Source organism: Ceratotherium simum, chromosome 11, assembly GCF_057802395.1.
Source record: "Ceratotherium simum simum isolate JZ-2026a chromosome 11, ASM5780239v1, whole genome shotgun sequence".
Taxonomy (NCBI): domain Eukaryota; kingdom Metazoa; phylum Chordata; class Mammalia; order Perissodactyla; family Rhinocerotidae; genus Ceratotherium; species Ceratotherium simum.
Genome location: NC_141910.1, coordinates 46,058,528 through 46,083,227, shown reverse-complemented (window position 1 = coordinate 46,083,227; position 24,700 = coordinate 46,058,528).

Below are 24,700 nucleotides of genomic sequence, written 5' to 3'. Positions count from 1 at the left end.
GACTAAACACACCTGAAGTGACCTCCACAACGTCTAAGACATATCATCTTTACCTACTAGGCAGACAGAATCCCACTTCATTAACAATAATGATTAGGAACATATTTTTAGAATAATAAAACACTTCCAAAACTGAAATGCAAAGTGAAAAAACAGAACAGAACATTCAAGAATGGTGGGACAATTTCAAAGGTGCAACATAGTTGTAAATGGAATACCAGAAAGAGAAGAAAGAGAGAACAGAACAGAAGAGATATATGGGCAAGTGATAATGGGCAAGAATTTTCCAAACCACAGATCCAAACCCAGAAGAACAAATACCCAAAAAAACTACACCTGAATATATTCTATGCAAAGTGCAGAAAACCACAAAGACAAGGAGAAAATCCTGAAAGAAGACTGGGTGAGAATGGAGGAAAGACACCTTACCTATGGAGGAAGAAGAATATCAATTTCACTGAAATTCTTGTCAGAAACAACACAAACAAGAAGAGAGTTCAGTGAAATATTTAAAGTGGTGAAAGAAAAAAGGAAGCACCAACCTAAAACTTTATATCCAGTGAAATTTTTCCTCATGAGTGAAGGAACTAGAGACTTTCTCAAAGAAAAACTGAAGGAATCTATTGCCAGCAGAACCACTCCTAAGGAACTGTTACAGGAAGGTTTTAGAAAGAAACAAATGATATCAGACTAAATTTTGAATCTACACAAAGAAATGAAAAGCACAGAAAATTGAAAAAATGAAGGAAAAATTTAAATTATTTTTTATTATTAACTGTGATAAAAGATAACTGTCTAAAGTAAAAAGAGAACATATATACTATGTGTTTATAGCATATGAAAAAATAAACAGTCTAATAATAGCACAGAGGATGAAGGAAGTAAATTGAAACATAACGTCATAAGGTCCTTAACACATAAAGCAGTATGATATTGTTTCAAGATAGACTGGTTAAATATATATATATACACACATGTGTATATATTAACATGTATATTCTTAGACAAAATACTCAAGTTGAAAGAGTTATAATTAATAAGTCAATACACAAGATAAAATGTAATCATATAAAATGATCAATAAATACTATAGAAAAAGGAAGAAAAAAGAAAACAGATGGAACAACTAAAAAATAGCTAGCAAAATAGTAGCTCTTAATCATATCAATAATCTTATTAAGTATGAATGGTCTAAAAAGATGACTTAAAAAATAGAGATTATCAGAAAAAATACAAAAGCAAGACTCAGTTATATGTTGTCTACAAGAAACTCACTTTAAAGATGTTAAAGTAAAAGGATAGAGAAAGATATACCATGCAGACAAAAGAAAGCTGAAGTAGGAATATTAATGCCAGATAAAGTAGACTTTATAATAAGCCATATAAACAGGTCTAAATAGAGACATTACACTATGATAATTTCTCTAAGAAAACATAACAGTCCTAAATGTGTATACTTCTTATAAAAGACCTTAAAATTACATGAGGGTAAAAAGTGATAGACTAAATGGAGAAATAAACAAATCTACAATCATAGTTGGATGGTTCAACATTCCCCTCTAAGTAATTGATAAAACAAGTAGACAGAAAATCAAGTAACAATATAGAAGATCTGAGCAGCATTGTCAACCAACTAAAGCTATCTGAACTTCATATAACATTCCACCCAACAACAGTAGAATCAGAATACACTTTCTTTCAAATTGCACAAGTAATATTCTTCAAGATAGATCATATTCTGAGCCATAAAACAAATCTTAACAAATTTAAAAGAATAAAAATCCTGTAAAGTGTTCTCTGTCTGTAATAAAATTAAAATAGAAATAACAACTGTAATACCCCCCAAGTATTTCAAAATTAAATAACACACTTCTAAACAACTCATGGATCAAAGAAGAAGTTAAACTATTTTGAGCTGAATGACAATTAAAATACGACATATCAAAATTTGAGGGATGTAACTAAAGCAGTAAGGTACTGAGAAGGAAAACTAGAGCATTAAGTGCTTATATTAGAGAATAAGATGGGTCTTAAATCAACAACCAAAACTTCTCCTGTAAAACAAGAAAATGTAGAGCAAATTAACATATGAGTTTATATCATATAATTTACACTTTACAGATTGCAGGATACAGGGTTAATATACAAGCCAATCATATTCCTATGCACCAGCAATAAAAAATTGGAATTTGAAATTTTAAAAAGAATACTATTTACTATAGTATCAAAAAATGAAATACTCAGATATATATCTAATAAAATAGGAGCAGGATCTATATGATGAACACTACACACCGCTAATGAAGGAAATCCACGTAGATCTAAATAAATGAAGAGTTACACTGTGTTCAAGAATTGGTAGACCCAATATTTTTAAAGTATTAGTTCTCCACAATTTTTTCTATAGATTCAATGCAATCTCAATCAAAATGCCAGTGAGTTGTTTTTTTAGATATTGATAAACTGGTTCTAAAATTTTTATATACAGGTAAACAGAATATATATATTTTTGTTTGTTTGTTTTTTGTTTTTTTTTAAATTTTTTGTTTATTGCAGTAACATTGGTTTATAACATTGTAAAAATTTCAGGTGTACATCATTGTACTTCTATTTCTGCATGGACTACATCATGTTCACCACCAAAATACTAATTACAACCCATCACCAGAATATATTTTAGTACATAATATAGTTATATCTATACTAGATTTCAAATTAGATAACCTACTCATGTACCGTATATATCCAAAGGTAAATGGGGGTTAGCTGATCCTGAATGTTAAGCTATATATGTATGCATGTGTACTCATGTATGTGTGTATATTTTTAAATGTATAATTTTTGTAATTTTATAAACCCCTATTTCTTGAAAAGACTAATTTTCCAAGTGAAGACAGTTCAGCTGTGAATTGCAAATATGATAGTGGATATGATCCTAAAAGTTCAGATGCTACAATATGAGAGATTTTTAATGATCAGAATTCCCCAAAACAATTTTCTAGGCTCAGTAAACACTTAAATTAGAGAAGCAGCATGCCTATTTGAGTTTTTTTATGACATATTGGATTGTGTTATAGGAAAATGCCTGGAAGATACTTTCGCTATTATCTTCCTGGATAATTCTTCTGAGTTCTTGAAGAGTCACCTCAAAGGGGAAGTCTTTTTGAACTAATTTGTATTATGATTCAATTAGGATTCCTCAATCAGCAAGATCACAATACCAAATGTAGCTTAAAATGAGAGTTTACTGTCTTGGGTAATATTAATTTCACAGGTAGGCGGTTATTACAAAATTGGTTCAGTGGCCCAATGGTCTTAAAACTCTGAGTTACTTTCTCCATGATTCTTTTTACTTTTCTTTTATGATCACATGGATAACTCTAGTAATTCCTCTAACAATTGCAATCCAAAGCAGGAACGGGAAAGATGCAATTCTGCAATTCTTTATGCTCATCTTTTTCTTTTTATTGAGGATGAGAGTTTTTCTCAGAAACTTCCCCTCAGGTCTCACTAGTCATAACAGATTATTTGCCCACCTTCAGAACACTGGGGAGAAAAGGGATTGTCTAAGGGCTAACATTCTCTGCAAATAGCGCCACCCATACTTCCAAAAATTGGGTTGTGGGAAAAAAAAAAAAAAGGTGGAAGGTAACCAGCAGTGATTGTCATTTATAAGTATCAATTATAATCTTTTATTTTACTGTGTCCTCCCTCCTGCCATTGATTTTTCTATCCTTAAAAGTAAATGATATGTGAATACATATGGATGTGGATTTATAAGATAGTAAAAGTTATTTTGCCACTACCAAAATTCTGAAAATATTTAGACAGCAATCACCATTTTTAGTCCCCATTTTTTGCCAAATAATGCAGACTCCTTTTTTTAATTTTATGCAGATCCATTAGAGTTGAGTTAATAATAACTTCTCCTATCTGTTTTCATCTGTAACTCTCTCATTGTCATCTTTCCATTGTTAAAAAGGCAACAGACCCAAAATGGAGTCACTTACTCAAAGCTCCACGTTACCAAACCGATATTTAACTCAATTACAGTTTTGGCTCTCCCAGAAGTGGAATTTTAAACCAGTCAATCAGGAATCCCCTGATCAATACTAGTTGGATAATCTGCCTGATAGACTCCTGCCATCCCCTAAAGGAAAGTGATCTTGTCATAACTTCCTTTTTCCTGCTCCCTTCTGCCTGTAAAGTTTTTCATTTTGCATAGCTCCTCAGAGCTCCTTTCTATCTGCTAAATTGGATGCAACCCAATTCATGAATCATTGAATAAACCCAATAAAACCTTTAAAACTGACTCAGTTGAATTTTGTTTTTACACACTATCCTTCTCTCCCTAGTATTCTGCATCCTAGTGATATTTTTATTTTAGCCTCCTTTCCGAAATTTATTTTTGGCCTTTCACTGTGTCACTTTTCTGTTCTGCCTATTTTCCCTCTTTGTTTTCCCTCTTTCCAGTCTTTCACTTTCTCTTTCTCTATTTCATTTGTTAGTCATTAGTGGAAGTCTACCCAAGCACATGGAAGACTTAAAGGATAAAGGAGTCTCTTGTACCAGCAGAAGTTTGACTAACATTTATCACTCTATTATATCCTATTATATAAGATTTGAAGGGTATCAATCCCCCAGGAGATATTGTGATTCAACTGAATTTTCAGAACACGTTCTTGGCGTGTCTCTCATAACACTTACAATTCTACCATGAAAATATAACAATTAGCATATAGTGAATTTTGAGTTATTATCCAAGCAATTTGTATGTTTTCTTACTCAATGCCTACAAAGATCACATGAGAAGCTATTCAAGTAAGATGTTATGGCTTGTCCAATATTTTAATGTTTGTGTGGCAGATTTGGAATTAAAACAATGAATACAAAGTATGAGTATACATTGCTTATCATTCCTACTAGATCATAAATTCATTAAGGGCTGACACTGTTACCAGTTCTCTTTGTAACAGCTACAATATCTAACACAAATGATCAATAACTGATTTTTGAACAAATAAATTAATGAGTAATTGAATGAATAATGTGAAGAATTTTCTGTTATTCAGAAGATAGACATATATGTAAAGGATAAGATGTACTCTATAGTTGCAAAGCCCAAATATAGTTATAAATATGAATGGAAGACAGAAAATGGTATTAAACTTTTGAAAAATAATGACTTCATTTTCTTGGGAGAAATTATGCAAATCACGAATGTTTAACAGCAAAAGACCCATGGCAGTAATAACCCAGAAAAAAATTCACTGACCTTAAACAAGCCTCAGGAAGAGATAATCTCGTGGGTTATGGAGTGGCTGTTCTTTAATGAGTAGGCCTGATGAGATGACCTGTGATGTTCTAGCCAGGGAGCCTGAGAAATTTGAAGCTAGAAATAACTTGAGGCATTTTGGTCCATTTCTGAAGTAGAAAGCTATGTTTTCATAGCAGAGGGTGTACAAAAAAAAAGATAACAAGCTAATTAAGTAAAAGAGGGAATTAATCGAACAGAAATGATCAAAGCAGAGTTTGGCTAAGCTCTTGATGAAGAAAGGATAGCATGCCATTACTAAGGAGAATAATTATCTTGTCTTGTACAGCAGAGAGCAAAGGAGCCTAAAACCAGATATTGTAACATGTTATATTATTAAACTTTTAATAATGATCAGAACTTGATTATGTAATACTACCTAGGTAACATTTTAACCTTTTTAGGAGCATCTTCAAATATTCATGGACAGGCTAGACAAATATTTTTTACATATGCAGTGTTCCTCTAAACCTCAAAACCAATATAAAAATCTATTAAAATACAAACTTACAACACTCAGTTCAGAGTATGACTCTGAATTACAATGCATTTCTTTGCTGATGACAAGATTCATAGGGCATTCATAGAGCATTATTTTAAATACTTAGCTAGAGTGCTCTATTGGACCATTGCAGCTCCTCTGCCTCCAGCATCCTGTAGATTCCTCTGTAACCCAATATTTAATATTTGTTCTGATAGGCCCCATTGTAGTTTCCAACATATCCCTCTTTTCTGAATCAATTGAATACAAATTGAGCTCCTAACTAAAGAACATTTGATCATATCCAGAGATCAGAGTTTTACGATAGTAAGTAAAATATAAAACAATATTAAGCATTACAATTAGAGAAGTCCCTCTCCTTGAGTTAGGTTGGGTGGCAGAATGGAATAAGTATGGGCTGAGACTCCAAGTTCACCTCTGCTAGTTGCTAACTGCATGACCTTGGGCAAAATCCTCAACTTGTCTGACTTTCAGCTTCCTTGCTTTATAAATAAAGATTGTAACATAGATGGTGTTTCCAGCAGCTGCATTATTTTTGGCTGTGTAGCACCCAAGATTGGCCCCCCTTCCTCCTGGAAATTCTTCAAGCTACCTTAGGTATGAATTAAAATAACAGGAAGAATAGGAAAGTAGAGGAAATATGAGTATGAGAGGCTTTTTGGAGGAAAAGTGACAAGGCATGATGACTAATTAAAAGGAGAGTGGGTGTCAATGAGAGAATTTAGCTTTACAAGTCTAAGAGAATGGTGTCTCATTGACAAAAGCAGGGAAGTTACGAATAAGGGATGGCAAATGGGGATCCAGGAAGGAAGAGGATATGTTCTAATATCAGTCTGTTCAATGTTAATAGGCTTAATTTAAAATATAACATGAAAGTTTAGGAAACTATTTACTGAATGGAGTTAAATCTGTGTATAGCCATTTCTTTGGGATGTAGCAATATCATAATAAGAATTGCCACCATATAACTATTCTTTCTGAAGGTCCAATCAATAGCATATAATTTCCACTTACACCATAGCATATCCCTAGTTAGGTAAGTTTATTTTTCTTTTTTGAATTGACAATAATTGTCCTCAAATCAACTTTGGAAACACAATACATTGATTAAGGCAGAGAGAGTATAAATACTGTTAAAATACATAAGCCACCTCTGGTCCACATACATGAGGCAGTAAATTTTTGTGAAATGTTTTTGTTTCACAGTGGCATATGAAAATAAAATTATACATTATCACTGTTGAATTTGAATGCAACGCATTGATTCATTAGAGTTTTGCACCATTAAATTCAAAGTAACGCATGGTACAGGGACACAGTATATAATATTTAAGACATGAGACGCAAGGGAGGGAAAAAACTTAAGAAACAACTGCATTCTGACAACTAAAATATGCATCCAGGCTTTCTGCTTCCTTTGCTGGCATTCAAATTCCAGTAGGGGTCAAACAAAAATTACTCTTTTATCAGCCACCTGAGAACTCATTTTTACCCATAATTAGATGTTGGGATGCTGCAAAACTGGAATTTTAGAAATGTCAATACTGCTGCTAAGCAAGATGCTGAATTCATATTGATCTGCTTAAAATAATTTAAGATATCTCATTATAATAAATGCACCACTGTATGCCCTTTCAGGAAACCCATAAAACCATGATTTTAAAAACTGAGAGCCAAGCCTCATATATATATATCACCTGTGCCCTGAGTACATTCTATATGTAATTATCACCTCCCTCCAGTGACACACTAAATCATGCTTTCTTTCATTTTTTAATGTACTACCTAATCATGAATTGGGAGGTGGCCTGATTATGGGAAAGGCCAGAGAATGAAGCTTAATATTCTGGAGCTCTGTCCTTGATTGAGTGCTTCGTGGGGCTATTTAATCATAGCCAAAGTTTCTTGGGGGTCAGAAGGAGACAATTATCTGCATCATTCAATTAAAAATCCAGTTGGGAGAGCTGAGGGCCACTCAGAGCCAAGTATTTAATAGATGCTTTCTGACAATTGGTTAGTACTATTAGAACATCACCTTGAATAGAGTAGCTATGATTTCACACCAATATTTCCCTGAATTATCTTGAAATAAGAACTTATCTTTCTATTGTACCATATAGTTTTCATGTATATTATTTTATATGATCCATAATGCAACACTAATAAGTAGGGAGGATAACAAATACTTTGTGCCTTCCTTTTGATTCAACTGGGATGTGCCTGCTAACAAGTCACTCATCCTCCTGCCTTGCCTTAGTTTTTTCGTTAACGGTGTATAAGCCATCCTGGTAGACATACAATAACAGGGTACATTAGCTTCTGTTTACCATAATGACATCTTTTTTACCTACACTGCCTCGCCAACCCCCAATCTATCTTGGTTTTCTTAGAGTCTAATGCCTTTTTATCTGATAACCTTCTTTTCTCCCTTAACTTTCCAATGCCCTTCTCTATTAGAAAAGTGATAAAAAGAAAAGATAAGAAATTCCATAGCCATTTCCTAGAAATGACAATACCACCTTGGGTCACAATGACTAATAGAATTAAGCTGCCTCCAAATTCCTTATCCTCTTAGCTCACATTATATGTTAGAAACGTGGTCCCTTTATTTATTATGAATAAATCTGTGCTCATGACTGCTTCGTTTTAAACATTGTTGATAAAAGCTGTTGTAAGTCCTATGCTTTAAAATGCTTTTTAAACATATATACGGTGAAAATAATGTGACATTCACTATCCAATAGATTAGTGATTAGTATTGTCTCTAAATCCACATGGAATTAAAAAGGGGAATCTGAGATAAAAAGGGTATTCTCTGTGTATTTATTCATTCTCAGAATTAGTTATCTATCATTCATCTGTTCAACAAATAAGTACTAAGCTCCTACTATATAAAACACACCTTATCTCTTTGTGCATTGTTAAATGGCGGAGGAATGATAGGGGTATGTATTTGAAAGTGGGGAGCGAGTAAGTAACTGTAATGAAAGAATATGTTGGATATCTCCTGTCTGTCCCTCCAGATCTACTTTCTACCATTCTTACCCTGCTCTTAGTCTCAGGAGATTGATCTACATGAGATGAATTCCCAGACTTTCAGTTGGATTTAACCAGTGGGGAAGTACCAGATGGCATGAAAAAAATGAGGTCGAGTGTTTATTTTCCTGCATCCTTCTTCCTTCTTGCCTTCATGTAGCTATATCTCTCTACTAAAGGTGGTCATGTGGCTCTCATGTAGTACCATCGTGTGGCTCTCTCCTATAGCTCTCACTTCTGGTAAATTTTCTCCTCCTTTGCTTCTTAGAAATAGAAGTAGAAATTCGGCAACTGCTATTGCTAGACCTAGGACACTGCACTGTCCCTTGTAAGCTTCCATAAGCCCTGCAGTGGCATTTTAAGACATGTGTGAAAATCCTTTGACATTCCTCCCATCACTCAAAGAAGTCCAGGACATTTTCACCTGAACCTGGGCTGGCCTTGGAGACGTACCCATAACTAATAGAATGCAGCAGAACCAGTATTCTGTGACTTCTGAGGCTATATCATAAAGCACCACTCTGCTTCTGCCTTGCTTGCTGCGACACTTGTGTTTGGAGCCCCAGGACACCATATAAAAAGTCCCACTATCCCACGGCAGGCACACTGCGAAGAAGCCCAGCTAAGCTACCTGGAAAGACCCTTCATACATGCTGCATTCAACAGTGCCAGCCTAGTGGATAAACACGTGAGAGAAGGACCCTTCAAATGAACCTCACCCCAGCCATAAAGTCAACACCCAGCTTTGAGCCTTCCCAGCTGAAGCCCCAGAGATCATGAAACAGAAAAGAATCATCCTCTTTGTGCCCTTCTCTAATCCCTGACCTACAGAATCCAGGGGTATAATAAAATGCTTGTTACTTTAGGTCACTAAGTTTGGGGTGGTCTGGTACACAGCAATATGGATCAGAGCACCTGCACCCATCTTTGTAAAAAGTCTTTTATTCAGTTCTTTGCAAATTGCCCAATTTGAGTGAGTTTGCCTGTTTCCTGACAGAACCCTGAGGGATACAAAGGGAATTCCAGATAAGTGTCATGTGAGTGGTATGAATAAATTCCTATAGGCGTGTGAAGTAAAGAGAATTCATTTCCAGTTGGCGTGATCAGGAAATTCTGCGGGAAGGCGGGAGCCATGTCTGTTTGATGTTGCAGGTGCTCAATAACATCTCTTGAAGGTCGCTGAATGGGGAAGTGAGAATTTTCCTGGGACTGGAGAAACAGCTGTGATTAGGATGGGAAGAAATGAGAAAATGTACTACTACAGACACAGTAAAAGTAAAGAGCATGGCAGCAAGAACCTGCATTCGAATAACAGATTCCATTATAAAATAGTCCAACTGGAGCACAAACTCCACCCTGATGCCAGCGTGACTTCTCTAGGATGCACATATCTCACCCTGTCTCTTCCTGCTACACAGCATTTATTAGTTCTCCATAGCTCTCAAGTAAAAATTCAAACTCCTCTGGATTTATCTGCCTCTCTCCCTTCATCTTTTCTTACCAGGTTCCCCATTCCCAGCTGTGTGGTAGCCACACTTACTACCTGTGGATTCAGCCTTGCACGCCTTTGTAATTTTGTTTACCTAGAGTACTCTACACACCCACCTTCCTCCTTCTGACTAACTTGCAATCACCTTCAAATCTCAAGATATGAGTCCTCCCATTCAAGTAGCCTTCCCAGACACCCACAACGTGAGGTAGTATTTCTCCCTATTGTTTACATGGTTCCCTGTGCTCAGAAGTGTGTTGGCACTTATAATGTTGCTTTACAAGAGCTTTTATTTTTGGTCTGGCTATAGACCATAAACTCCTCAGACATGGACAGGAATTCGGATCTCACTATGCTTGGGAAAATAAATTAATTAATTTTATGAATTAATGGTTGATCAGAGTAAATATTGGAGTAGTGAATGAAGAATCAACAGGTTTCGCGCATGACTGCAGCCACTCTCTTGTTTCCGTTCACTTCAGAGGCCCTCATACCTAGAATAACGCCCATTACAAATATGTTTATTGAATGAATAAATGCAGCATGAAGGAATGGACATAAATGAGGAAGAGAGAACAGTCGTCTATGACTAAGATTACCATCTTCTTTTACGTTGCCAGGAGGCACAGCATTTAGAATTTGTGGATAATCATCAATCCCAAAGCCCTTTGGAAAAGGGGTTCAGTTGATTAGATTTCCGTGATTCACTGGATTTAAACCAAGAGGGAATATTTAAAAGAATAACAGGATGATCTTTTTACTGCTCCTAGTCCTTGCCTCCTCTCTCATTGGTCAAGTACATAGTTCTTAAACATTGAGTTTAATTAACGCTGTGCTCAAGGGCTCAATTTTGAAGTCTCTTGTCTGAGATGGGATTCCTGGTTTATCTTTCTGTAGCCATGAATAAGGACTGGTTCAATTTATCCGAAATGTTTACACAGTTAATGTGTATTTCAATTTCTGTTTGCTTTGATGATTTAATGTTACATACCTGTAAATGCTTCTATTTGAAGTACTAATTTTATGAATAGCTCCAATTAATGAAGCACCTTAGGTGTCTTGCTTTCCAACACCATTTATACACGATATTGTATGCTATAAACTTGAAACCAGTGGGCTGAGAGCTGGTTAATTCTATTTATTTAATAAACTTTGATAGTTTGCATTTAAATTATTCTTGATTTACTCTTCTTTTGATAGGACTTTGTAATGTCTAAGTCAGAAGCTTTTAAGCTTATTTTAAGTGAAGTTCAATTTTAGGAAATATGGACATTAATTTAAAGTCCCAACTCTCCCATACTCTTCAGAGCAATGCTTCCAGTTTTCAGTAAACCAGCTCATCCTCATGAGACTGGAGGACGATATCTGACCTTCAGTAAAACTGCACCATAACCATGATTTTTAAAACTTTACAAGCTAGCTTTATTGTATTTCAAAGTTATTACAGGTGATTGGAGTTACTTAATAATCAAACGATCCCTAATAGTTATTGTGAATACATTCACTTTGTATTACTCAGACTGCCGCATATACAGATGCTATTTTGAATGACTTTCCTTCAAGTCAACCCTATTTGGTTCATTTTTCTCCCAATAACTTCTGTTTCCTTTATTGACTATATATCAACTTCCCTACAAAATTACCATGCGAAGCTCTGAATCTTTGAGTTTAAAGTTTGCTTCATGTAGCATCTGTTGACGTTTGATTTATGATTTGTGCGTCAAGACCTTCAAGCCATAATAGACAAGACATTCATTTTCCTAGGTCTTCCCAGATTGGTCATTTGGTTTAAAATGCCCTTAAAAATCACATAGAATCAAAAACAAATGAGCTAGCTTGAGATAATGTCTGTTCCGCCTCAGAAGCAAAAGTTACCATTTTAAAAATTGCCTCTAGCCTGCAAGCTTTAAAATTTTAACAAAGTGCCTGGAATCCAGCTGCATGCTTAACTTGTATCTCTCTCTACACTACTGCATCTGAATATGTTCCATATGTGAATATATTTTTTAATGGAAGCACCAAAGAAGGACTATGTATAGGAAGGTCGATAGGTCTCAGTGGGGATCACAAAATTGCTTAGGAACTTAAAATTTTAAAATAGCTGGTTTCTACCTACCTTAACTCTTCTGGCTTTCAGGGCTGTGAAACTGCTTCTAAATAGAGTAGCTGATTTAATTTATTAAAAAAACTAGGGTGTAGTTTATACCTAAGGGTATCTTCATGATACTTAAGATCACATCCACGAAGAAAAAAACCAACCACAATAATTTCAATAGAGTTTGGTCATCAAATGAAGCTCCAAGAAAAGCTGAGTTGGTCGGGGGGCGGTGGGTGGTAATTTGTGCCCGTTAGTTCATTTGGTTAAAGAAGGTTGAAAAAGAATAGTCAAGGTTGCCTTTTCAAACTTCTAATTATTTGATAGAATTATGCAGAGAATACACTGCAAGCTTTGACTCTCAACTGAATTCTTATCCCAGTTAAGTTACTTGAAAATTATATCTAAGAGGAAATTACATCTAAGAGAAAACTAAAAGGGTCTGTATCACTCAATATAAACTATCCTTTAAAAAAAATGCGAAATTTTCATTTCTGGCACATGAGCACCCAAATACCCTGAAAACTAATCTTCCTGCTGGAAACAAGTACAAATAATGGAGTTTTTAAAAGTTTTGTTTTTATTTTACAAGAATGCAAGGGATATCCACAGAAGCCAAAAACAAAATGAAAGCAGTAATCTAGAGGGTTAAGCAAATTCTAAAGCTTCTGGCTACTTTGAAGGAACCTGATAATCTCTGGTGACCTTGAGTCTCATTTCTGACAGCTGCACAGGAGATGGGAGACAGGAAACAAACAAAGCCTGGGGCCCACCCTTGGAGTGGAGGGTGTTAGATTAGAAGACTCCCAAATAAAGCCAGAACTCCTTGTGCTGCATCTTTAGGGAAAAGCACAGTAGTATGTAGGTCAATACATATATACATATGTATTTTTTTTCTTTTCCTAGTCTATGTTAGAAGCCACAAAGTGTTTCACATTTTTCTTTACTTCACTATTCAATTATTTAATTTTAAGAAGAATGTTTTATGGGAAGTACCGTAGGGAAATGAGTGGAAAGGATAAAGCAACTGTGTCTGCTCTAATCATGCTGTATCATTATTGCTTCTTAGAAGGAAAACCTGCCCTTGCTGTAGACTAGAATTTCCTCTTTTCATAATACAGATTTTGGTTACTAGTCCAATTATCTATTGCTTTGTAACAACAATCCCAAAACTTAGTGGTTTAAAATAACATTTATCTTGCCTACAAATCTGCAACTTAGGCAGAACCTGTCAGGGACAGTTCATCTCTGCTCCACTTGGCACAAGTTGGCGTAACTCAATGGCTAGGAGCTAGAATCATCTGAAATCTCATTCACTCAAATATCTGGCAGTTGATGCCAACTGTTGTCTGGGACCTTAGCTGGGGCTGACTGCCTGAACACCTGCATATAAGCTCTCCATGCAGCTTGGGCTTCCTGACAACATGGCGGCTGGGTTGTACGGGCAAGCATCCTGAGAGAGACACACACACGCAGCAGCCATATTCCATTTTATGACATAGCCTCAGAAGTTAGGTGGTGTCATTCCTTCAACCTTCCACTCATTGAGCCCGTCAAAATACTCTTCCAGGTTCAAGAGGAAGGGAGAAGAAATATACTCCACGTTCTAATGGGGGTGTGACGAAGTTCCAGAAGAGTACGGAGGACCAAAAATCTTGCTAAGACCATTTTTAAGAAAGTATAATCGGCCACGTTTCCTTTGTTTTTTCTTTTTTTGTGAGGAAGATCAGCCCTGAGCTAACATCCATGCTAATCCTCCTCTTTTGTCTGAGGAAGACCGGCTCTGAGCTAACATCTATTGCCAATCCTCCTCCTTTTTTTTTTTTCCCCCAAGCCCCAGTAGATAGTTGTATGTCATAGTTGCACATCCTTCTAGTTGCTGTATGTGGGACCCGGCCTCAGCATGGTCGCAGAAGCGGTGCGTCGGTGTGAGCCCCGGATCCGAACCCGGGCCGCCAGTAGCGAAGTGCGCGCACTTAACCGCTAAGCCACGGGGCCAGCCCCCTGCCACGTTTCTTAATCTCATTACAGAATTGTCATTATATTTGTTCAACGCTTAGCCAAAAGAGAGGGAGAAATAAGCCAAGAGAGAGAATGTTTGCTGGGAAATGGTTAGCCAAAAAGTTCAAGTTCGATCCTTGTTTAACTGGTTGCAACCAGAGGTGGCTCCTCACCCTCCTCTTCCTAGCACTAACGCTCTAGAAATGTGCCAGCCAAACTCTAGCCTCAGAGGCAGCAGTCATCTGAGGCTGTCTTTGTTTGCTGCCAGGTAAGCAGGAAGCGCAGGGTGCTGTCAAGGCGTAATCATGAATGCCTCATACCTGCTTTCTGAGAGTCAAAGGAGAGTTCTTACAGTGTGATGAAGATTGTTATATGAAAATTTCACCACTTATGCTGCATTAAAACTAGTTTTAGTTCTTTCTAAGACCAAGCCAAGGCTACGATAAGAAATTGTAATAAGACATCAAGAAAAGGGCAGAGAAAAGATATAAAATGTGGAGCAAGGGGTTATTAGAGACTGAAACTGCAAAAGCCAGGGTGGATGCTATCTCCCCATTGGAACAGCTTTCTATCAGCACACACACAACACAACAGCCTCACATTCCTGCACCTACTTCAGTGTTTTCTTCACGTCTTGCTAGCCTGGCACTCTGTGAAGCTTTAAGAGGAAATAATAAGAAAGCTATCTTAGTCATCTTAGACAGTCAATATTCTCTCTTCTAAATGTATTTCCATGTTAAGCCTTTTTAAATGTGAAAGTACTTACCCTCATTAAAATATTTTATGGAATCCACACATAGAAGAAACATTTCAGGGAGGAGACCATAGTTGTCCTTCCATTTTCCTCTGAAATGGTACCAAAAAGGCAGATGCCCCAGAGTCAGGGTAGGAGCTTGTGGGGAGTGGGGAGGAAAAAGCTCATTACCGATGACTCAGAGAACAACTAAAGGAACATTTCCTGATTGACCACATGCAACTTTAGTACCGGAGACTAAAGAAGGGATGCCCTAGCCTTTTCTGCTATTGACAGGTCCATCTGAGACAAAGTATATCTTATCTGTCCAGTATTTTTCCCTTTCCATTTCTACATTTCTTAGTTGTTTGTTGAAAAGGACCAGGCAGAAGAATATTCTTTTTTGTCTAAAAGAGCCTTTTTAGAAGGACTAGTTCAAAACGATTTTAGCTCAAAATCCAAATAAAAGGACTTTTGAAAGTGGCAGTGAGTATGGGGACTGGAGGAGCCTGGAAATGTAAGGATGTAAACCTCAGGTTGCCCGCTCTGTGGGGTAAGACTTCCTCAGTTCCTCCCGCCTCACTCCATGACTCTTGCTCTGCCCCAGTTCTCTTGAATTTCAGACCCATTGATGGAAACTCTCTTCTTGTTTCACCCTTTCCTTTCTTCTCCTCGGTACAACTATCAAAATTAGACCAATGTTAAGTCACCAAGAGGTTTCCTTTCAAATAAAGAGCTAAAGCAATTTTCTGCTGAAGTGTTTCCACCATTGCATTATATAACACACCTAATGAAATCAAGCAGATCAGCTGCAAGTATAAAGAAAACACTATGGGCATAAAGAATTCCAGCAAATGATGTTAAATCAGATCCCCTCCAAACACATGGGTGTCAGCTTTTTCTAGCACTTGAGGTGCTGGGAACCCCTAAAACAGAAGTATGAATTAGATAGAGTTTCTTTTAGCTAATTCCCCACAACGCCTCCCGGTGGCCTTGTCCCCTCTCAAGCACTCAAAGCTTTCACCTTGCGCTTGGCTGCTCGGAACTCTCCATCGTGAACCGCAGAAGATGGTCCTCCCTCTCACATCCAACAAAACTTCACCTCCAAGTCCTGTTCTCTCAAGCCCTGCCCTTGACCCCAACAGCCTAATATATCAGTTCGCTCTGGGATATTAGTACCTATCTATGGTTAAATGATTTCTCACCACTACTAAAATAAGGATTTTTAGAAGTGATACTTTTATTCATCTCAGCAGACTGGAGTTTAGAACAGTTAGAAGACCACGTGGTGCAGTTCAAATCACTGCCTAGTCTCTAATAATAAGAGCAATCTTATTCACTTTGCACTGGATCTTAGAAAAGTGAATAAGCTAGTCTTCCCAAGCACACTCTCTCCATTACTATTGATTCTGCATTACTGTAAACCAAGTAAATAGTTGCTTTTTTGACACATTTACAACCACATTGCAATGACTTTGGCTACTCTGCCAGTATAGACATTTCCATTATTCTTGCTGTATTCAGGTTGACCTGACATTAGTGCCTAGGCTACTAACTAGTCCCTCTGTGCCCACTTCACACCACTCAACACAGCAGCCAGTTTTCCTAAGGAAAATCAGATTGTTACTCCACTGCTCAAAGGACTACAGTGGCTCGCATGTCATCAGAGTCAAAACAAAGCTTACAAAGCTACAAAATCTGTCCTCTCCCACTCCCCACCACACCCCACCATTTTCTCTAGGTCTTATCCCCTTGCTCACTTCCCTCCAGATAACCTAGCTTCTTTACTGTTTCTGGAACTATCCAGGCACACTCCCGCCTCCAGGCTCTTGCACTTGAGATTCCCTCTTCCTGACACTCCCTTCCCCCAGATATCCACATGGCTCACTTTCACTCCATCAACATCTTGCTTAAATGTTGTCTTCTCAGAAAGGTATCAGATTATTGTATTTAAATACACACCCCCCTAAGCCACTTTATCTTTCTCTAGTTTTTTCCATAGTGCTTGTTTTTTTCTATCACATTATCGATTCGGTTTGTTTAGTATTTTTATTGCTGGTTTCCTTCCACTAGAATGTAAGCTTCACGGAAGCAGGAATTTTTGTCAATTTTCTTCATCAGTACCTCCAGTGCCTATAAAATAGCCCAGCAAATAGCTGGTGCACAATAGATATAAATGTTTAATGAATAAAGGAAGGTTTTGGTACTTTATTTTCTCATTTCCTATCCTTAAGTTCCCTAGGAAAAGAAGCAAGCCTTATTCGTGTTGCAAATTAACATCAGTTACACATGTGGACTTTGGTCAGCTGTATGGTTCAAAGTCAGTCTCACTCCATTACGCAGTAAGAGATTTGAAAGTCCGTTTTTCTCTTCCCAATAGTCTGTGCTCACCCGACGCAATATGAATATATTTTATGCACTGGGCTTACCTAACATGATCATACTGTTTCTGAGCACAATGTCTCCTCTCTGAATATCAATGCAATTTATGAGTCCTGCAAAGCTCAATGGATTTGGGTCATGAGAAACTATTTGAAAATAAACATTTCTGGGTGGTTTAGTCCCTTAACATCTCGTTCAAATATTTGCTTCATAACGTAGTGACATTATGGAACTGTGACGACACAGTCACAGATGTGCAAACACATGTGAATGTGGGTATATACTATGGTTCTCTGAATTCTTTTCGTATCACATTCCTGCAGCAAAATCTTTCTGTCATGTTGTTCATTGGTTGCTTGTTGGGCTTTGATTCACAAAATCAAAGAGCTTTACACAAACTTGCACTGAGTAGTATTTAGGATTACGAAGAAGGCAGAGGAACCAGTATCGGCTGTTCAAATTCAGAGTTGCCAAGGTGAGTCCTACCATGCGTTTCTGCCTAATTACAGAAGGCACTTTTTTATTTAGCTGACTACAAAGACTGCTGTCACAGGGATCAGTCTTGCTAGCACAGTTTTCAAAAGCATTCGGTCTGGAAATACGCACTGGCATTACCCATACATAACAGAGCTGTGATTTGATCTCCAGGCCATTCACACCTTATTCTGTTTTTTCACAGAAATGGATTAAGAGGGCACAAGTCCATACCTGCACGGACACATGTAAAAGGAAATCAAAGGAGAACTGAGAGCAGACGCTGAATATATCAGATTCCTTTTAGGCACGACGCCCAAATTTCAATAGAACTACTCCTTAGATTCTTTTAGACCTGCGCTGAGGATGCAGTCCAGCTTAAAAATTCTAGCTTCACTGTTTGTTTCAGACCCTCAAGATATTGACATCAAGTAATTTGTGTGGCTGAATTAGGGTGAAGTTTCTGATGCTTAATCAGTGACAATTTCACGGTACAGGAAATATAGAGACAAGAGGGCTAACCTGGTGGGAAAGAGCTTATTCTGTCAGAACTTTATTTAAAAAACAAAAACAGCAGCCACTTCATTCAGATCCAAGCAACTCAAATTTTCCCTGAGGCTGCCATCGGGAGGCATGGCCCTATACCGTTGGGAGTGCATGGTCACAGGAACAGGAAAAAAAATCTGAGGGGGAAACAAGGAGTACAAAAGACAGTAGGCGTTTGCAGAGAGAGAGAAAACACAGGGTGAAGTTCCCCGACCGCACAGATATTAGTATATTCTACTTCCATTGCTTTATCCAATTAAGTTAAAAGGCAATGTGGTCTAGTGGAGAACTATTGGTTTGGAAGTCAGGAAACTGACATAATGTAATAAACTAGTTTGTGCAGTTTTTTTCTCAGAGCGTTATTCTCCTTAACTGTAAAATCAAGGAATTTGGCTCCGAAGAGTTAAATGGGGTTTGTAAAGCGGAAGTACTTGGGTTCTAATCATGCCATGGTTATGTGCTGTGTATGATGTTTAGAGTAAATTGCTTCCCCCTCTACGTCTCAGTTTCTTCATCTGTAAATAGGGGGACAGAACATCTAGCTCAAAGGGTAGTTATTTGGCTGCAATAAAAGAGAATACATAAAAGTATTTGTCACCTATTAGGTTTTCAAATACTATTCATTTAAAAACAAAGAAATCTTAAAGATAATCTTGGGGAAGACTCAGAAGATAAACTAGAAATAAAATAAGTTATGAGAAAACCCTAAAATTCTATTTTTATTTTACTTTATCCTTGTGTGAGATGCTTTTAATCCATTCTAAATGGTACAGACACAGCCGGTGATTTTACATATGTGAAAAACCTTTCTAAAAAAAGATGGCCTGCTGGAAGTCCCAGTCAGCAAGAAATCATGAACCAAGGGCAGTTTTGAAAAGGAATGGGGAAAAAGCAGACAGAAATAAATGGCTGGCCCACTCTAGAGAGGAGCCAAGGGTATAGATTACCAAGCCCAAGGGGTTTAGAGCTCTTGATTTCAACCTGAGCCAGTCTTCAGGTCCAAGAGATCTGCCCTGAGGACACAGGGCGGGGCACAGCTCCAGTTGGCAAAAGTCTTTAGTGCAAGCAGAAATCCATGCCACAGCTAGGAAGATGGGTGGGTGGTTCTAAAAGAGGTATCCAAAGCCGAGGCCATCCCCAGGGTCTAAGAGCCAGGCCAGGGATTTAGGACTCCTGAGAGTCAGGGCCAGGCCCCGTGGGTGACCAGAATGGGAACTAGATGCCAGAGTCCCAAGCAAAAGTCAAGCCAGAAGATAGGGATATCCATGGGAGGAACAAACCTTTTCTAGAGCTTTCTCATCCAGAAAGGAAGAAGCTGCAAATATCCCATCAGCCCATGCTCTCACCGGTTTAATGAGTAGATAATTCCGAACCTGCAGGTGGGAGAGTTTTAGGGCCCACAGCTGTGAAAAAATGGCACTGGCCCTAATTGGTAACATCTGCAGATAGATCTGGGCACTCACTTTGCCACCGGTTGTAACACATCCCCAACATTCTTCAACCACAAATATTACCTACGTCCCAGAAAGGGATCTAACTACATACAGTACAACGCAGTATGTCAGTGAGCAGGGGATTCACCACTACAAAGACCTAATCGAGAGGAAAAACAGAAGAGGAGGGCAATGCAGGAGAAGGCAAGTTCGAGATGACCTCTCAAGACATTTGCTCATGCAAATGAGCACGGGGTATATCTCACACCAACTCCACTCCAGTGTCTCCCTTTGTAAGTTTTTGATAAAACTGAAGGTAAAAGGGACATTTAAATTCCAAATCCAACCCAAAGGCATGTGGCAGAGCCTGAAGGCAGTATTTGGTCTTTCCGGCTAAAATGGAAGAGTAAATGCAAATGAAGGGATTACCTCTGCCAACCAGAAAGCAATAAGCAACATGGTATCCAACCAGGCAGGGCGTGCACTTAACCCATCATATTAAGAATTCCACACATAAGGGGAGACAGTACCTCACTAGATATGAGTCCTAATTTTTTCAACAATAGTCACCTAGCAGAGAGCATGAGTGATTTGCTTCTAAATGAGATCAAATATTTCACAAGCACTGTTGGAAGAACCTAGCTGTTGAAGCTGGAGTTTTTAAAAATACGAACAATTAAATGTTTGGCTAGAAAAGAATTTTAGAAACTTTATATAGGACCGAAGCCAGCTTTGGTAGTTTGAAACAAACATAGCTTGTTTCATTATGGGGCTCAGGAAGTAACACAAAATATTTTCCACCAAATTTCCCTCCAGGTAGTTGTAGTGTAGTTCAGTAAGCAATTTCAGCATAATTTGAAAAGAAATAGCAGGCAGTCCCTTTAGCAATTAAAGACACTTCTCAATACACAAATAAAATGGAGTTAACTCAACCTAACTTTAAAGGTGATCAATCCTGCATGGTGCTGAGAGTAGAAAAGTAAAGGAAACAAACCATGCTAGTCTTTATATGAAGGAGTTAAGTTTCAGTGTGGGTGAAGAGTAGGCACGTGTGTGCAAGGGATGGCAAAACTGTAACAATGGATCATCCCCCTGAATTAAAAGCAGAATAAGTGACTGGAACCTAGATGGGGAACAGTTAAGGGAAATCAACAGGTCTACAAACAGATGACAAAATACTAATGAGATTGATCATCACTGGTCCAGAGATGAGCCAAGAAAATTTATGTTTAAGAGGTTTGCATATAATCAGACCACCTCTAGGCATCAGAACAGAGAGCAGTTCATCCACCATCCATGTACCATCCTGCTCCAAGATCCTTAAAGGATATTCCCTTACTGCCCCAAGCATTCGCCTCTTAACACCATGTAGATATAAGGCAGAGTGGTGAACAGAATAGAGCATGGATTTGCAATCAGAGAATTGGAGTTTAAACCTAATTCTGTAAGCTCCCAGTTGTGTGACCTTGGGCAAATCCCCTCACCTCTCTAAGTTTCAGTTTAGGCAGGTATTTTCAAAAGGAGACAAGACCTTCTTCGTAAGAATGTTCTCAGGATTAAATGAGGCAAAGTCAGAGATAGAAACCTATGGAATACTCACATGGATTGTTGAAAATTCTTAAGGATATCTTATGTGCAAATCAAAATGCTAAGCATTTTATATATTTTTTTATACTCAATTAGTAAAACTGTCCTGAAACTGAGGTATGTTATCTGATTTCACATATGAGGAAATTGAAGCTGACTTCCCAGAGTCTCATTTTTCTTTCTAAATAATAACATCCAAATCAGATAAAGACAAAAAAAAAAATTGTATATATAATCTGTTTACTAGTCAAAAAAGGGCCTCAAAGCCACTAAGAATTTTGAGGAAAGGAGCCTAATGCCCTGAGAGTCTCTTCTTAATCCTGGGGCAACTCTCAACTCATCATTGCTTTTTGCTCGTTTGTTTCCTCACTTGTTTGTTTCTCCTCTAGGACTATGACCAACTTTTCTCTTTTGCTATACCACCAGTTTTATTAATCACTTGCTTCAGTCTGAGTATGAAATAGAAATGGCATACCATTTCTTTCCTCCCTATGGAATAATTGCATAGTTTCCTTTAAAAGATCTAGAAAGTCAAGAAAATAGACAAGAAGATAACAAACTGCTGGATCCTCAACGAAGAGACATCACCAATCAAAACAAAAACACATCTCTCAGCCATTACCAACACCCTTATTAGTAATCTTATTTTCAGAGATCTAGAACTGTCACATTCCCTTATGGTTGTTAAAAAGGAATCTCCAATTTTAAGACATTCATCTTCCAGATTCTTCCTTATGGGGACAATCATCCTAATGTCTGTGGAAGCAGAGAAAACAGAGTTGGATATGCTGACAATGTCCTAAAGGAAAACCGGCTGGCTGCCCTGACAGGCACCAAGCAAGTGATAGTAAAATTGGAGGAATCAACATGGTTCATGACTTAGCTGTGACCCATCCAGAGTAATTCCCATCTCAGTTTATTTCTGTCCTGTTTGCTCTGTCTGAAGGATATTCTTTAGCCAGTTATTAAAACACAGTGAAGTGAACCATCTCGTTTATTACTCCAAGGAGACCATCATCACCCAGTCTCATCAGAGTTATGTGACCTCCATGCCACTTTGAGGTCCTCAGACAGAGTAAGATGATTGGAGACAGTGGTTTAGATTCTACACCCACTCAGACACAGAAGCTTTTGTTGTTGCTCTGGGTTTTGTTTTGGGTTTTTAGAACATGGTCCCTGACCACAATTCTGAGGAATACTTCCTAGAATAACAACAAAAATAAAACAAAACAACCTTAGTGAAGTGTGTGGGCTAACACCATTGACAACACCTGGGACATGTCTAGAACTACAGAACCTTAAGCCCAGCTCAGACCTACCAAATCAGAATCTGTCTCTCAAAAATCAGATCTCAGAAAATATGTATATGCATCAAAGTTGAGAAGTTCTATGCTAGAGACTCAGTCTTTAACTTAAGTCAATTGAGAATCATGCTACCAAGTTCAAGTGAGTCAAAAGGGGAAGGATGAGCTGGGAAGTTATGTCAAGAATGTCTAGTACTGTGGGATCCAATTACTGGTTGGTGGGAAGCTGGAAAAAGGAAGGAATCCCCTTGATTCAATTCAGCTGAGGCACTCTGGCTTTTTATTTACTATTGCAGCCCTGGGTGAGTGGCTCTCCTTGGTGCCCTTAACTGGGAGGCACCACGGTGAGTATACCTAGCTGCCTGTTCTTACACCAGACTCTGTCTGTGAGGATGGAGTGACATGCTACTCCTGCTGCCACAGAAGGTCCACGCTTCTCTTCCATAGAAAGAGCCTTGTTCCTGATAACCAGCTCCAGGACAAATCTCTTTATTCTGGCTCCCTTCAAGGAGGATTTGCATTTGCATTTGCATTTGGTGTGGAGGTGACTAGGCTGATAGGAGTTGTGGAGGAATATTCAGGAGCAAGTGTCTTTGGTTTATAGCTGCCATAGCTGATTAATTAGAAGTGGGACTGAGAAACACATAGCCAATCAGGCTGGAATTAAGGACAGAAACGCATTGAAAATGGAAGTGAAGGATTCTGTGATAGATGCCCTGTATTAACTGTATCCAGTTAAATCTTTTCCTTCTTGTGTTCTTTGCTACAGGGGACTGATGCCTGTAACCTACATTTGCTGGGGTTCTTTGTTCACTGACTTCCAGGTGAATTTGACCAACAGGAGGGTCTGGAAGGAGATTAGGTGGGCCAGAGGAGGGGAGAAGCCATAGAATTTTTCTCATGCCTCTACTTTGAGAATTGTCTCTGGCGTTGGCTGTATCTCTTTGTGGCTCAAGGTCATTCAAGTAGCCCCTCCCACCAAGTTTCCACGTCATTCAGGGAACTCCTCTCACTTTGATCCCATGATTCCATGGTTTAATAAGGCCACTACCATGGGGATCCCAATTCTTTCCAGGAAGCCCTGCTTTTGGGTTCTGGTAACACCACCTCCTCCATCTGTACCTCCACCCCAGGGGCTAGGAGTAGTGTCCTACTTTTGCCCCTTCAGCTCTTCTCAAACCTTTTAAACTTGTCCCTCATATTAAATTCTTTCTACTGAACAATTTAGAATGAGTTCCACTTGACTGGTCTCACCTGACTGATACACTGACTTTATATTCTATAAGTTTAAGCATCAGGGCCTCTCTTCAGGAAATCTGGTCCAGCAGAAAATGTCATTGAAATTAACCTTCAGGCTTAGAACAATGAACATAGAATTTTATTGCTAGAAAGAACTTTGGGAATCATCTAAGTCTGTCTTTTCACAAATGAGGAGCTGTTCCCCAGAGAGAGTTAAGTACCATGCCCAGTCTCACACAGTTATTAAATGCAATGCCAAGACTAGCTCTGTCCATGTCAAGCATATTTCCACTATTCTCTGTTTCTTCTGTGGTGTATTTGCTGCCTTTGTGAAACTGTATGCATGTTTTATACCAAACTCTGTATATAGATATATATTTCAGTGCTATTGGCAAAAGTTAACTTAGAGGAGATTAACGGGCAATTTTAGGGTTCTGTCCTTTACACATATATAAATTTTTACCAAATTTGTGGAAGCCTATCAAATACAGTTGCAATTAACCACGGTAACCTATATTAATAATATGGGAGATATTTATTTTCATATACATGAAGATACAACAGA